Below are 12,833 nucleotides of genomic sequence, written 5' to 3'. Positions count from 1 at the left end.
ATTGAACAACAATAAGGTATTCATTATTGATGCAGAACCAATTCTGTTACCATCTGACACAGCAACATTGGAAACTTGATATTTTTTTCTATATTCTTTTCTGTTCCAATTTTGGCAGTACGGCCTCCATCCAGGTTGCGATCTGCTAAGACCCTTCTATTCTGTTCCATTTAGCATCATGATAAACAGTACTTAAACATAAACTCTTCTTGGACTTCCAGTTGGGTACAGGTATCAATTTTAACCAATGTTTTGATGACAAATTCTGCGATCTTCATCAGGGATGATGCCTAGGAATGTCTAGCCTGGTGGTATATATACCCTCATCATCCGTCCCACCTGTTTGGTTAGACTTCATCCAATCACATTTCCGCTGTCTCACCTGTGAAAATAGACACATGACATTCCTACAGAATAGCCAGAAGGTTAAGGAAATCAATCGGGCCTTTAAAAGGGCCGACGGAAAAACCAGGAAACCTAGCAACAAGGAGGAGCTGTCACTACTTTTCCACAGATTCAGGAAGGATCACCAGGATCCTGAAGAAATGCTGGATTAATACCATCCACAAACCCAGAAGGAAGCTCGGATCACTTTTTATGTGATTTAAGGATGACCTGAGACTCAGGACAGCTGGCGTTTATATGATTCCCTGTGAATGTGGAGCAGAACATATTGGCCAAATAGGGTGCACAAATGGAAACCCACATCACGGAGCACAGGAAGAATATCCGTTTGGTTTACCCAGAGAAATTGACGGTAGCAGAATATTGCATTTGCAATGGCCATAGGGTTGATTTTGACAGCACAAAACTACAGTGCCACATCAGTGGCTTTTGGGACTGCCTGATGAAGGAAGCCACTGAAATAAAACTAGTGAAACAGAATTTTAACAAAGGTGTCACTCAAAGTAAGAACTGGAATTCAATCGTAAACAAGGTGGGGCAGCGGAAACCTAGTTGGGTGAGGACCAACCAATCAGGAGGAACAGATGACAGGAATGTAAATACCACCAGACTATACTTGCCTAGGCATCATCCCTGATGAAGATGGCAGAGTTTGTCATAGAAGAGTTGGTTAAGATTGATACCTGCTGCAGGCTGGAAACCCGAGAAGAGTTTATTAGTCAAATACACCAGGAAAGATCCTTTCTCAGTACTTAAACATGTGCTCCGTATTGATGTTCTACAATTAGATTGCTGAGCCTCTGGCGATGATCTTTGCATCATCAATGGGGACGGGAAAGTTTCCGGAGGATTGGGGGGGGGGGGTTGCAGGTGTTGTTCCTTTGTTCAAGCAAGGGAGTAGAGATAGACCAGTGAGTCTTACTTCAGTGGTTAGCATGTTGATGGAGAAGAACCTGACAGGCAGGATTTATGAATATTTGGAGAGGCATAATATGAATAGGAATAGTCAGCATGGCTTTGACAAAGGCAGGTCATGCCTTATGAGCCTGTTTGAATTTTTTGAGGATGTGACTAAACACATTAATGAAGGTAGAGCAGCAGATGTAGTGTATTTAGATTTCAGCAAGGCATTTGGTAAGGTACCCCATGTAAAGCGTGCTGAGAAATTAAGGAGGCATGGGACCTCTGGGGACATTGCTTTGTGGATCCAGAACTGGCTTGTCCACAGAAGGCAAAGAGAGGTTGTAGATGGGTCATATTCTGCATGGAGGTTGGTGACCAGTGGTGTGCTTCAGTGATTTGTTCTGGGATCCCTTTTTTTTGTGATTTTTATAAATGACCTGGATGAGGAAGTGGAGGGATGGGTTAGTAAATTTGCTGATGACACAAAGGTTGGGAGTGTTGTGGATAGTGTGGAGGGCTGTCAGAGATTACAGTAGGCCATTGATAGGGTACAAAACTGGGCTGAGAAGTAGCAGATGGAGTTCAACCCAGATAAGTGTGAGGTGGTTAATTTTGGTAGGTCAAATATGATGGCAGAATATAGTATTAATGGTAAGACTCTTGGCAGTGTTGAGGATCAGAGGGTTCTTGGGGTCTGAGACCATAGGACACTAAAAGTTGCTGCGCAGGTTCACTCTATGGTTAAGAAAGCATACATTGTATTGGCCTTCATCAACCATGGAATTGAGTTCAAGAGTCAAGAGGTAACTTTGCAGCTATATAGGACCCTGGTCAGACCCCACTTACAGTACTGTGCTCAGGTCTAGTCACTTCAATACAGGAAGGATTTGGAAAGCTTTTGGAAGAGGACAGCGAGGCTTTGAGAGGAAGTGCGGCGGCAGCCATTTTCAAATTGTCCAATTGCTTCTCAGATCGGAGTTCTGAGAGGCGGGACTGCGCAGGCGCAGGAAGGAGGCCTGGGAAGGAGGGAAGATATAAAAAGAATGCAGCCTTAAGAAGCGGGCAGCTTCGTTTGTGGGCAGTGGAGTGCGCCGGGAGCAGAGTGGAGGGCTTGGGCTCAGGGGGCTTAGGCGGAAGAGGGCACAGTAGGCTTATCTTTTAGTTCTTGTTATTTTCAGTTATTTGGGAAGTATGAGTGTGAGGGCAGCTTGTTGTTCTCGGTGTCGGATGTGGGAGGTCCTGGAGTCTCCGAGCCTCCTGGACGTCCACATCTGCGCCAGGTGTGTCGAGCTGCAGCTCCTGAGGGACCGAGTTAGGGAACTGGAGCTTCAGCTCAATGACCTTTGCCTGGTCAGGGAGAGTAAGGAGGTGATAGAGAGGAGTTACAGGCAGGTGGTCACTCAGGGGCCACGGGAGGCAGATAGGTGGGTCACGGTCAGGAAGGGGAAGAGGCAGGTACTAGAGAGTACCCCAGTGGCTGTACCCCTTGACAATAAGTACTCATGTTAGAGTACTGTTGGGAGGGACAGCCTACCTGGTGGAAGTGACAGTGGCTGGGCCTCCGGCACAGAGGACGGCCCTATAGCTCAGAAGGGTAGGGATAGAAGAAAGAGTACCATAGTAATAGGGGACTCGATAGTCAGGGGTTCAGACAGGTGGTTCTGTGGAGGTGATCGGGAGTCCCGGATGGTAATTTGCCTCCCTGGTGCCAGGGTTCGGAACGTTTTTGAACACGTCCAAGATATCCTGAAGTGGAAGGGTGAGGAGCCAGAGGTCGTGGTACATGTAGGTACCAATGACATAGGTAGGAAAGGGGATGAGATCCTAAAACGAGAGTATAGGGAGTTAGGAAGGCAGTTAAGAAGAAGGACCACAAAGGTAGCAATCTCAGGATTACTGCCTGTGCCACGCGACAGTGAGAGTAGGAATGGAATTAGGTGGAGGATGAATGCGTGGCTGTGGGATTGGGGCAGGGATTCAAGTTTCTGGATCATTGGGACTTCTTCTGGGGCAGGCTCTGTTCAAGAGGGACGGGTTACACTTGAATCCTGGGGGGACCAATATCCTAGCGGGGAGGTTTGCTAGCGCTACAGGGCAGACTTTAAACTAGTAAGATGGTGGGGGGGGGGGCGGGAATCAATTTGAGGAAACTGTGGGAGAGGAGGTTAGTTCACCAATAGAGCAAGTAAGTAGACAGTGTGTGAGGGAGGAAAGGCAGGTGATGGAGAAGGGATGCGCTCAGCCCGAAGATGTATGGGAGAAGAAAGAAAAGGATAATAAATTTGAATGCATTGTTAGGGATGAAAAGAGAGGAGGAGGTGGAGAGTATCTTAAATGTATCTATTTTAATGCTAGGAGCATTGTAAGAAAGGTGGATGAGCTTAAAGCGTGGATTGATACCTGGAATTATGATGTTGTAGCTATTAGTGAAACATGGTTGCAGGAAGGGTGTGATTGGCAACTAAATATTCCTGGATTTAGTTGCTTCAGGTGTGATAGAGTAGGAGGGGCCAGAGGAGGAGGTGTTGCATTGCTTGTCCGAGAAAATCTTATGGCGGTGCTTTGGAAGGATAGATTAGAGAGCTCCTCTAGGGAGGCTATTTGGGTGGAATTGAGAAATGGGAAAGGTGTAGTAATACTGATAGGAGTGTATTATAGGCCACCTAATGGGGAGCGTGAGTTGGAAGAGCAAATATGTAAGGAGATAGCAGATATTTGTAGTAAACACAAGGTGGTGATTGTGGGAGATTTTAATTTTCCACACGTAGACTGGGAAGCTCATTCTGTAAAAGGGCTGGATGGTTTAGAGTTTGTGAAATGTGTGCAGGATAGTTTTTTGCAACAATACATAGAAGTACCGACTAGAGATGGGGCAGTGTTGGATCTCCTGTTAGGGAATGCGATAGGTCAGCTGACAGATGTATGTGTTGGGGAGCACTTCGGGTCCAGTGATCACAATAGCATTAGCTTCAATATAATTATGGAGAAGGACAAGACTGGACCTAGAGTTGAGATTTTTGATTGGAGAAAGGCTAACTTTGAGGAGATGCGAAGGGATTTAGAGAGAGTGGATTGGGTCAAGTTGTTTTATGGGAAGGATGTAATAGAGAAATGGAGGTCATTTAAGGGTGAAATTATGAGGGTACAGAATCTTTATGTTCCTGTTAGGTTGAAAGGAAAGGTTAAAGGTTTGAAAGCACCATGGTTTTCAAGGGATATTAGAAATTTGGTTCGGAAAAAGAGGGATGTCTACAATAGATATAGGCAGCATGGAGTAAAGGAATTGCTCGAGGAATATAAAGAATGTAAAAGGAATCTTAAGAAAGAGATTAGAAAAGCTAAAAGAAGATACAAGGTTGGTTTGGCAAATAAGGTGAAAGTAAATCCGAAAGGTTTCTACAGTTATATTAAAAGCAAGAGGATAGTGAGGGATAAAATTGGCCCCTTAGAGAATCAGAGTGGTCAGCTATGTGTGGAACCGAAGGAGATGGGAGAGATTTTGAATGATTTCTTCTCTTCGGTATTCACTAAGGAGAAGGATATTGAATTGTCTAAGGTGTGGGAAACAAGTAAGGAAGTTATGGAACCTATGACAATTAAAGAGGTGGAAGTACTGGTGCTTTTAAGAAATTTAAAAGTGGATAAATCTCCGGGTCCTGACAGGATATTCCCCAGGACCTTGAGGGAAGTTTGTGTAGAAATAGCAGGAGCTCTGACGGAGATCTTTAAGATGTCATTAGAAACGGGGATTGTGCCGGAGGATTGGCGTATTGCTCATGTGGTTCCATTGTTTAAAAAGGGTTCTAGAAGGAAGCCTAGCAATTATAGACCTGTCAGTGTGACATCAGTGGTGGGTAAATTAATGGAAAGTATTCTTAGAGATAGTATTAATAATTATCTGGATAGACAGGATCTGATTAGGAGTAGCCAGCATGGATTTGTGCGTGAAAGGTCATGTTTGACAAACCTTATTGAATTTTTTGAAGAAGTTACGAGGAATGTTGACGAGGGTAAGGCAGTGGATGTAGTCTATATGGACTTCAGCAAGGCCTTTGACAAAGTTCCACATGGAAGGTTAGTTAAGAAGGTTCAGTCGTTAGGTATTAATGCTGGAGTAATAAAATGGATTCAACAGTGGCTAGATGGGAGATGCCAGAGAGTAGTGGTGGATAATTGTTTATTGGGATGGAGGCCGGTGACTAGTGGGGTGCCTCAGAGATCTGTTTTGGGCCCAATGTTGTTTGTAATATACATAAATGATCTGGATGATGGGGTGGTAAATTGGATTAGTAAGTATGCCGATCATACTAGGATAGGAGGTGTTGTGGATAATGAGGTGGGTTTTCAAAGCTTGCAGGGAGATTTACGCTGGTTAGAAGAATGGGCTGAACATTGGCAGATGGAGTTTAATGCTGAGAAGTGTGAGGTTCTACATTTTGGCAGGAATAATCCAAATAGAACATACAGGGTAAATGGTAGGGCATTGAGGAATGCAGTGGAACAGAGAGATCTAGGAATAACAGTGCATAGTTCCCTGAAGGTGGAGTCTCATGTAGATAGGGTGGTGAAGAAGATTTTTGGAATGCTGGCCTTTATAAATCAAAGCATTGAGTACAGAAGTTGGGATGTAATGTTAAAATTGTACAAGGCATTGGTAAGGCCAAATTTGGAATATTGTGTACAGTTCTGGTCACCAAATTATAGGAAAGATATCAATAAATTAGAGAGAGTGCAGAGATGATTTACTAGGATGTTACCTGGGTTTCAGCACTTAGGTTACAGAGAAAGGTTGAACAAGTTAGGTCTCTATTCATTGGAGCGTAGAAGGTTGAGGGGGGATTTGATCAAGGCATTTAAAATTTTGAGAGGTATAGATAGAGTTGATGTGAATAGGCTGTTTCCATTGAGAGGAGGAGAGGTTCAAACGAGAGGACATGATTTGAGAGTTAGGGGGCAGAAGTTTAAGGGAAACACAAGGAGGTATTTCTTTACTCAGAGAGTGATAGCTGTGTGGAATGAGCTTCCTGTAGAAGTAGTAGAGGCCAGTTCAGCTGTGTCATTTAAGGTAAAATTGGATAGGTATATGGACAGGAAAGGAGTGGAGAGTTATGGGCTGAGTGCGGGTAGGTGGGACTAGGTGAGATTAAGAGTTCGGCACGGACTAGGAGGGCCGAGATGGCCTGTTTCCGTGCTGTGATTGTTATATGTTATATGGTTAAAACGTAGAAAGAGTGCAAAGAAGATTTACAAGGATGTTGCCTTGATTGGGGAACATGCCTTCTGAGAATAGGTTGAGTGAAATTGGCCTTTTCTTCTTGGGGCGACGGAGAATAAGAGGTGACCTGATAGAGTTGTATAAGATGATGAGAGGCATTGATCGTGTGGATAGTCAGAGGCTTTTTCCCAGGGCTGAAATGGCTAAGACGACAGCACACAGTTTTAAGGTGCTTGGAAGTAGGTTCAGAGGAGAAGAAAAATAGAGGGTTATGGGTAACTCTAGGTAATTTCTAAACTAAATACATGTTCGGCACAGCATCATGGCCTGCACTGTGCTTGTACGTTTTCTATGTTTCTATGTTTTATTCAACAAGAATAAGAATTATATAAAAATGAATTAGATTAAAACTGACACTTTTAATTTGCCTTCTGATGCTAATCTGGAATCAGATGGTAATAAGAATTTTTCATATTGCTGATATGGAAAATGTTGTTCTGGTTCTATCAGAAATCTGATTTCCAGGTTTTCATGCTGCTAATTATAGAGCCAGGTGAACTCGAAGCAAGTCTGGGAAATGGCACCTCAAAGGGTTTAAAGGGAGTGCTCAATGAGTGAGTAAAGGGAGCACTACTACATGAGCCAGATGCTGAACTGGACAGTGGATTATCAGATACAAAGGAGATGAGGAAATAATAAGACTTTTATCTTCATTGTTCTGAATTAGACAAAAAAAGTAACCATTATGTAAGTATATAATAGAGGTAATTGTAATGTAAATGGCGATGCACCACCAGCTCAACCCTACACAAGAATCAGTAAATGCACTAAAAAGAAAAATAATCCTGTTAGTGATTTACAGTCACTTCTGTAATAATGTGAAGTGAAGCACTGTAATTAGCTCCCCCTTTAATGTGTTGCCCAAAATGCATTATTACAATTAATATTCAATATTAAAAAAGGCAAAAGATTACCACCAAGATTACTAAGTAGTTAGTAATCTCATTGGTTATAAAAACAAATATACTCATAACATCAACATGGAATCAAATCAGCATTTTTTAGAAACATAGAAACATAGAAAACCTTTAGCACAATGCAGGCCCTTTGACCCACGACACTGTGCCGAACATGTCCTTAAAACTACCTAGGCTTACCCATAGGCCTCTATTTTTCTAAGCTCCATGTAGCCATCCATGAGTCTCTTAAAGGATCCTATCATTTCAATCTCCACCGCTGCCGGCAGCCCATTCCATGCACTCACCACTGTCTGTGTAAAAAAACTTACCTCTGACATCTCCTCTGTACCTAAGGATACAAGGATCCAAGGATCTTAAAACTGTGCCATCTCATGCTAGCCATTTCAGCCCTGGGAAAAAACCTCTGACTATCCACACAATCAATGCCTCCCATTCAGGCAACATCCTTGTAGATCTCCTCTGCCCCCTTTCTATGGTTTCCACATCCTTCCTGTAGTGAGGTGACCAGAACTGAGCACAGTACTCCAAGTGGGGTCTGACCAGGGTCCTATATAGCTGCAACATTTCCTCTCAGCTCTTAAGCTCAATCCCACGATTGATGAAGGCCAATACACTGTGTGTCTTCTTAACCACAGGGTCAACCTGCGCAGCAGCTTTGAGCGTCCTATGGACTCGGACCCCAAGATCCCTCTGATCCTCCACACTACCAAGAGTCTTGCAATTAATGCTATATTCTGCAATCATATTTGACCTACCAAAATTAACCATCTCACACTTATCTGGAATGAAATCCATCTGCCACTTCTCAACCCAGTTTTACATCCTATCAATGTCCCTCTGACAGCCCTCCACACTATCCACAACACCCCCAACCTTTGTGTCATCAGCAAATTTACTTACCCATCCCTCCACTTCCTCATTCAGGTCATTTATAAAAATCACGAAGAAAAGGGATCCCAGAACAGATCACTGAGGCATACCACTGGTCACCAACCTCCATGCAGAATATGACCCGTCGACAACCACTCTTTACCTTCTGTGGGCAAGCCAGTTCTGGATTCACAAAACAATGTCCCCTTGGATCCCATACCTCCTTACTTTCTCAATAAGCCTTGCGTGGGGTACCTTATCAAATGTCTTGCTAAAATCTATATACACTACATCTATGGCTCTACCTTCATCAATCTGTTTAGTCACATCCTCAAAAAATTCAATCAGTCTCGTAAGGCACGACCTGCCTTTGACAAAGCCATGCTGACTATTCCTAATCTTATTACACCTCTCCAAATGTTCATAAATTCTGACTCTTAGGATCTTCTCCATCAACTTACCAACCACTGAAGTAAGACTCACCGGTCTGTAATTTCCTGGGCTATCTCTACTCCCTTTCTTTACTAAGGGAACAACATCCACAATCCTTCAATCCTCCGGAACCTCTCCTGTCCTTATTGATGATGCGAAGATCATCGCCAGAGACTCAGCAATCTCTTCCCTCGCTTCCCACATTAGCCTTCGGTACATCCCGTCTGTTCCCGGTAACTTATCCACATTGATTCTTTCCAAAATCTCCAGCACATCCTCTTTCTTAATGTTTATATGCTCAAGCTTTTCAGTCTGCTGCAAGTCACCCCCACAATCGTGAAGATCCTTTTCCGTAGTGCATACTGAAGCAAAGTATTCATTAAGTACCTCTGCCATCTCCTCTGGTTCCATACAGACTTTTCCACTGTCACACTTGGTTGGTCCTATTCTTTCATGTCTTATCCTCTTGCTCTTCACATACTTGTAGAGTGCCTTGGGGTTTTCCTTAATCCTGTTCGCCAAGGCCTTCTCATGGCCCCTTCTGACTCTCCTAATTTCATTCTTAAGATCCTTCCTGCTAGCCTTATAATTTTCTAGATCTCTATCATTACCTAGTTTTTTGAACCTTTTGAAAGCTTTTCTTCTTGACAGGATTTACAAAAGCCTTTGTATACTACAGTTCCTGTACCGAGCATCCTTTCCCTGTCTCATAGAAGTGTATCTACACAGAACCCCATGCAAATATCCCCCTGAACATTTGCCACATTGCTTTCGTACGTTTCCCTGAGAACATCTGTTTCCAATTTATGTTTCCAAGTTCCTGCCTGATAGCCTCATATTTCCCTTTAGTCCAATTAAACGTTTCCCTAACTTGTCTGTTCCTATCTCGCTCCAGTGCTAAGGTAGGATTGTGATCACTATCTCCAAAATGCTCTCCCACTGAGAGATCTGACACCTGACCAGGTTTATTTCCCAATACCAGATCAAGTACTGCCTCTCCTTTTGTAGGCTTATCTACATATTGTGTCAAGAAACCTTTCTGAACATGCCTAACAAACTCCACCCCATCTAAACCCCTCACTCTTGGGAGATGCCAATCAATATTTGGGAAATTAAAATCTCACATCACAACAACCCTGTTATTATTACTCCTTTCCAGATTCTGTCTCTCTACCTCCTCCTCGATGTCCCTGTTACAATTGGGTGGTCTATAAAAAACAACCAGTAGAGTTATTGATCCCTTTCTATTCCTAAACTGCACCCACAGAGACTCTGTAGACAACCCCTCCATGTCTTCCTCCTTTTCTGCAGCCGGGACACTATCTCTGATGAACAGTGATCATTAAGCCCCCAACTCTTTTGCCTCCTTCCCTGTCCTTTCTGAAACATCTAAAGCCTGGCACTTGAAGTAGCCATTCCTGCCCCTGCACCATGCAAATCTCTGTAATGGCCACAACATCATAGCTCCAAGTGCTGATCCATGCTCTAAGCTCATCTGCTTTTAAACAGAATTGATGGGATTATAGCATAACACATGCAAAATGCTGAAGGAACTCAGTAGATCCAGCAGCATCCAAGAAAAGGAATAAACACTTGACATTTAGGGCAAAGGGTGTGGCCCGAAACGCCAACTGTGTATTTTCCATGGATGCTGCCTGACCTGCTGAGTTCCGCCAGTATTTTGTATATGTTACTCTGGATTTCTAGCATCTGCAGAATCTCTTGTGTTTATGGGGTTACATGCCCTGAAGTTAAAATTAATTTATGAAATATAATTTACTGAATTTGTTTGGCAATTCTGTGAATGTTATTGCTAGTTTAAATTGCTTACCAAGCAGGCTGAGTGGGATTTTTTCTTGCAGATTCTGCAGGCTTTTCTTGGAAGTGAATAGTTAGAACCGTGAATTACTGAAAAGCAGATCATACATTCTTCAACTCCTTCAAACTGTTTATCAACATTGGTCTTCCATAATGCAATGCCTTCCATAATACTGCCATTCTATGTATAAAATCACAGGAAGTAAAAGTAAACCAACTCATCATTAACAATATAGAAATGGAATTTATATTCAAGATTTTAAAGGATTTGAAACAAAGAGTAATATTTAAAAGTAATGATGAGTATAAATATATGGTATATTTGCTGATATTTATTTAGGTACAAGATAAATGATTTATTTAATTAAAATTACATGATATTGCTAAGTCATTTTAGTAATATCATGTAATTTATAATTAATTGTACACATAGCAGTCAGCATTTTGACTAATCTAGGTAAAAGCCAAAATGAAATGCGGAAACAGAAAGGAATACTCAGAAGCTGATTAGTATCTACAGATTGATAATCTTCCATAAGAACTGGTTATTGACCTAAAACATAAACTCCCTACTGGTACTGACAGCTCTTTTCTGTTTGTCTTACAGATTTTCAGCAATTGTGGTATTTTGCTTTTCCTTTATTAGAAAACTTCATGCATCCTTCCATTTATATTCTGGCATAAAAATATTTGGTATTTTGGTGCTACATACTTTTTAACCTACAAAATCTGCAGTAACATTACTCATATTAGATAAAAACTGTACCTGGTCTTTGGTGCTTACTGGCATCCAGTTATGCTTCAAATCCTGAGTTTTTAAATATAAATATATATATCTTGTTTGGGTCTGGGGAGAAAAGTAGTAAATGGTAATTACTGATGCCCATTCCCTTTGAGGGTAATTGGAAACCATTTACTTCAGTCCTGCAACCCTCCAATATTGTGCCTAAATAGCAATCTTACCTGAGAAACTGTTCATTAATAGAAATTAGAACAGCTAGGCTTAGTCTGCTTTTAATCTTAGTTTACTCACTTACACTTTGAAATTGAAGGTTAGTGGATGGTTATCAAAAGCTGGAGCCTGAGCCAATTTTCTTCATATCAAAGACCCTTAGAAATTCCTACAACACCATAATATCTGAAATCCATACAGATTAAATTGAACTTAACATGAATATCAAGTACATCAGGAAATCTGTGTGTTTGCACTATGCTAATTTTGCTAAATTATTTAGTAATCCCATATTTCTATGCAGTTAAATTTTATTCCTATGACTCCTTTTCTGGTTGACTGTGGGTGACCAGTGGTTTTCTGCAGGGGTTGGTGTTTGTACCTTTTCAAGTTATATGTCCGTGATTTGGATGACAGAATTGATGGCTTTGTGGCCAAGTATGTAGACGATTTGAAGATAGGTGGAGGAGCAGGTAGTGTTGAAGAAGCAGGGAGTCTGCAGGAGGATTTAGGTAGATTGGGAGAAAGGGCAAAGAAGTGGCAGATGGAATTTTAGTATGAAAATGTATGGTCATACACTTTGGTAGAAGAAATAAATAAGTAGGTTATTTTCTAAATGGGGAGAAAATTCAAAAACCAGAGGTGCAAAGGGATTTGTAGTTCTTTAAGCAGGATTCCCTAAAGGTTAATTTGCAGGTTGAGTTGGGTGGTAAGGAAGCCAAGTACAATCTTAACATAAATTTTAAAAGGACCAGAATATAAAAGCAAGGATGTAAGACATAGGCTTCATAAGGCCTTATAGTGAACAGTTTTGGCCCCCTACCTCAGAATAGATAGAAACATAGAAAAACCTGCAACACAATACAGGCCCTTTTTTCCCACAATGCTGTGCCGAACATGTACTTACTTTAGAAGATATGCTGGCATTGGAGAGGATGCAGGGGAGGTTCACGAAAATTATTCCAGGAATGAACAGGTTAACATACGAGGAGCATTTGATGGCTCTGGGCCTGTACTTGCTGGGATTTAGGAGAATAAGGGGGGGGACTCTCATTGAAACTTATTGAATATTGAAAGGATGGTAGTGGAGGTGGATACGATAGTGTCTTTTAAGAGACTCCTCGGTAAGTACATGGAGCTTAGAAAATAGAGGGCTATGGGTACCCTAAGTAATTTCTAAAGTAAGTACATGTTCGGCGCAGCATTATGGGCCAAAGGGCCTGTATTGCACTGGTTTTCTATATTTCTAATTTGCACA

General features: G+C 41.9%; 1 protein-coding gene across 3 annotated transcripts in view; it reads left to right on the top strand.

Annotated features, from left to right (window-relative positions):
- The window catches only part of c4hxorf58 (chromosome 4 CXorf58 homolog), a 62,077-nt gene that overhangs the window by 9,703 nt on the left and 39,541 nt on the right, over positions 1–12,833 (top strand). The gene's annotated exons all lie outside the window — the stretch shown is intronic.

Source organism: Hypanus sabinus, chromosome 4, assembly GCF_030144855.1.
Source record: "Hypanus sabinus isolate sHypSab1 chromosome 4, sHypSab1.hap1, whole genome shotgun sequence".
In the NCBI taxonomy this organism is placed as follows: Eukaryota; Metazoa; Chordata; class Chondrichthyes; order Myliobatiformes; family Dasyatidae; genus Hypanus; species Hypanus sabinus.
This window is presented reverse-complemented; position numbering and strand designations above follow the sequence as displayed.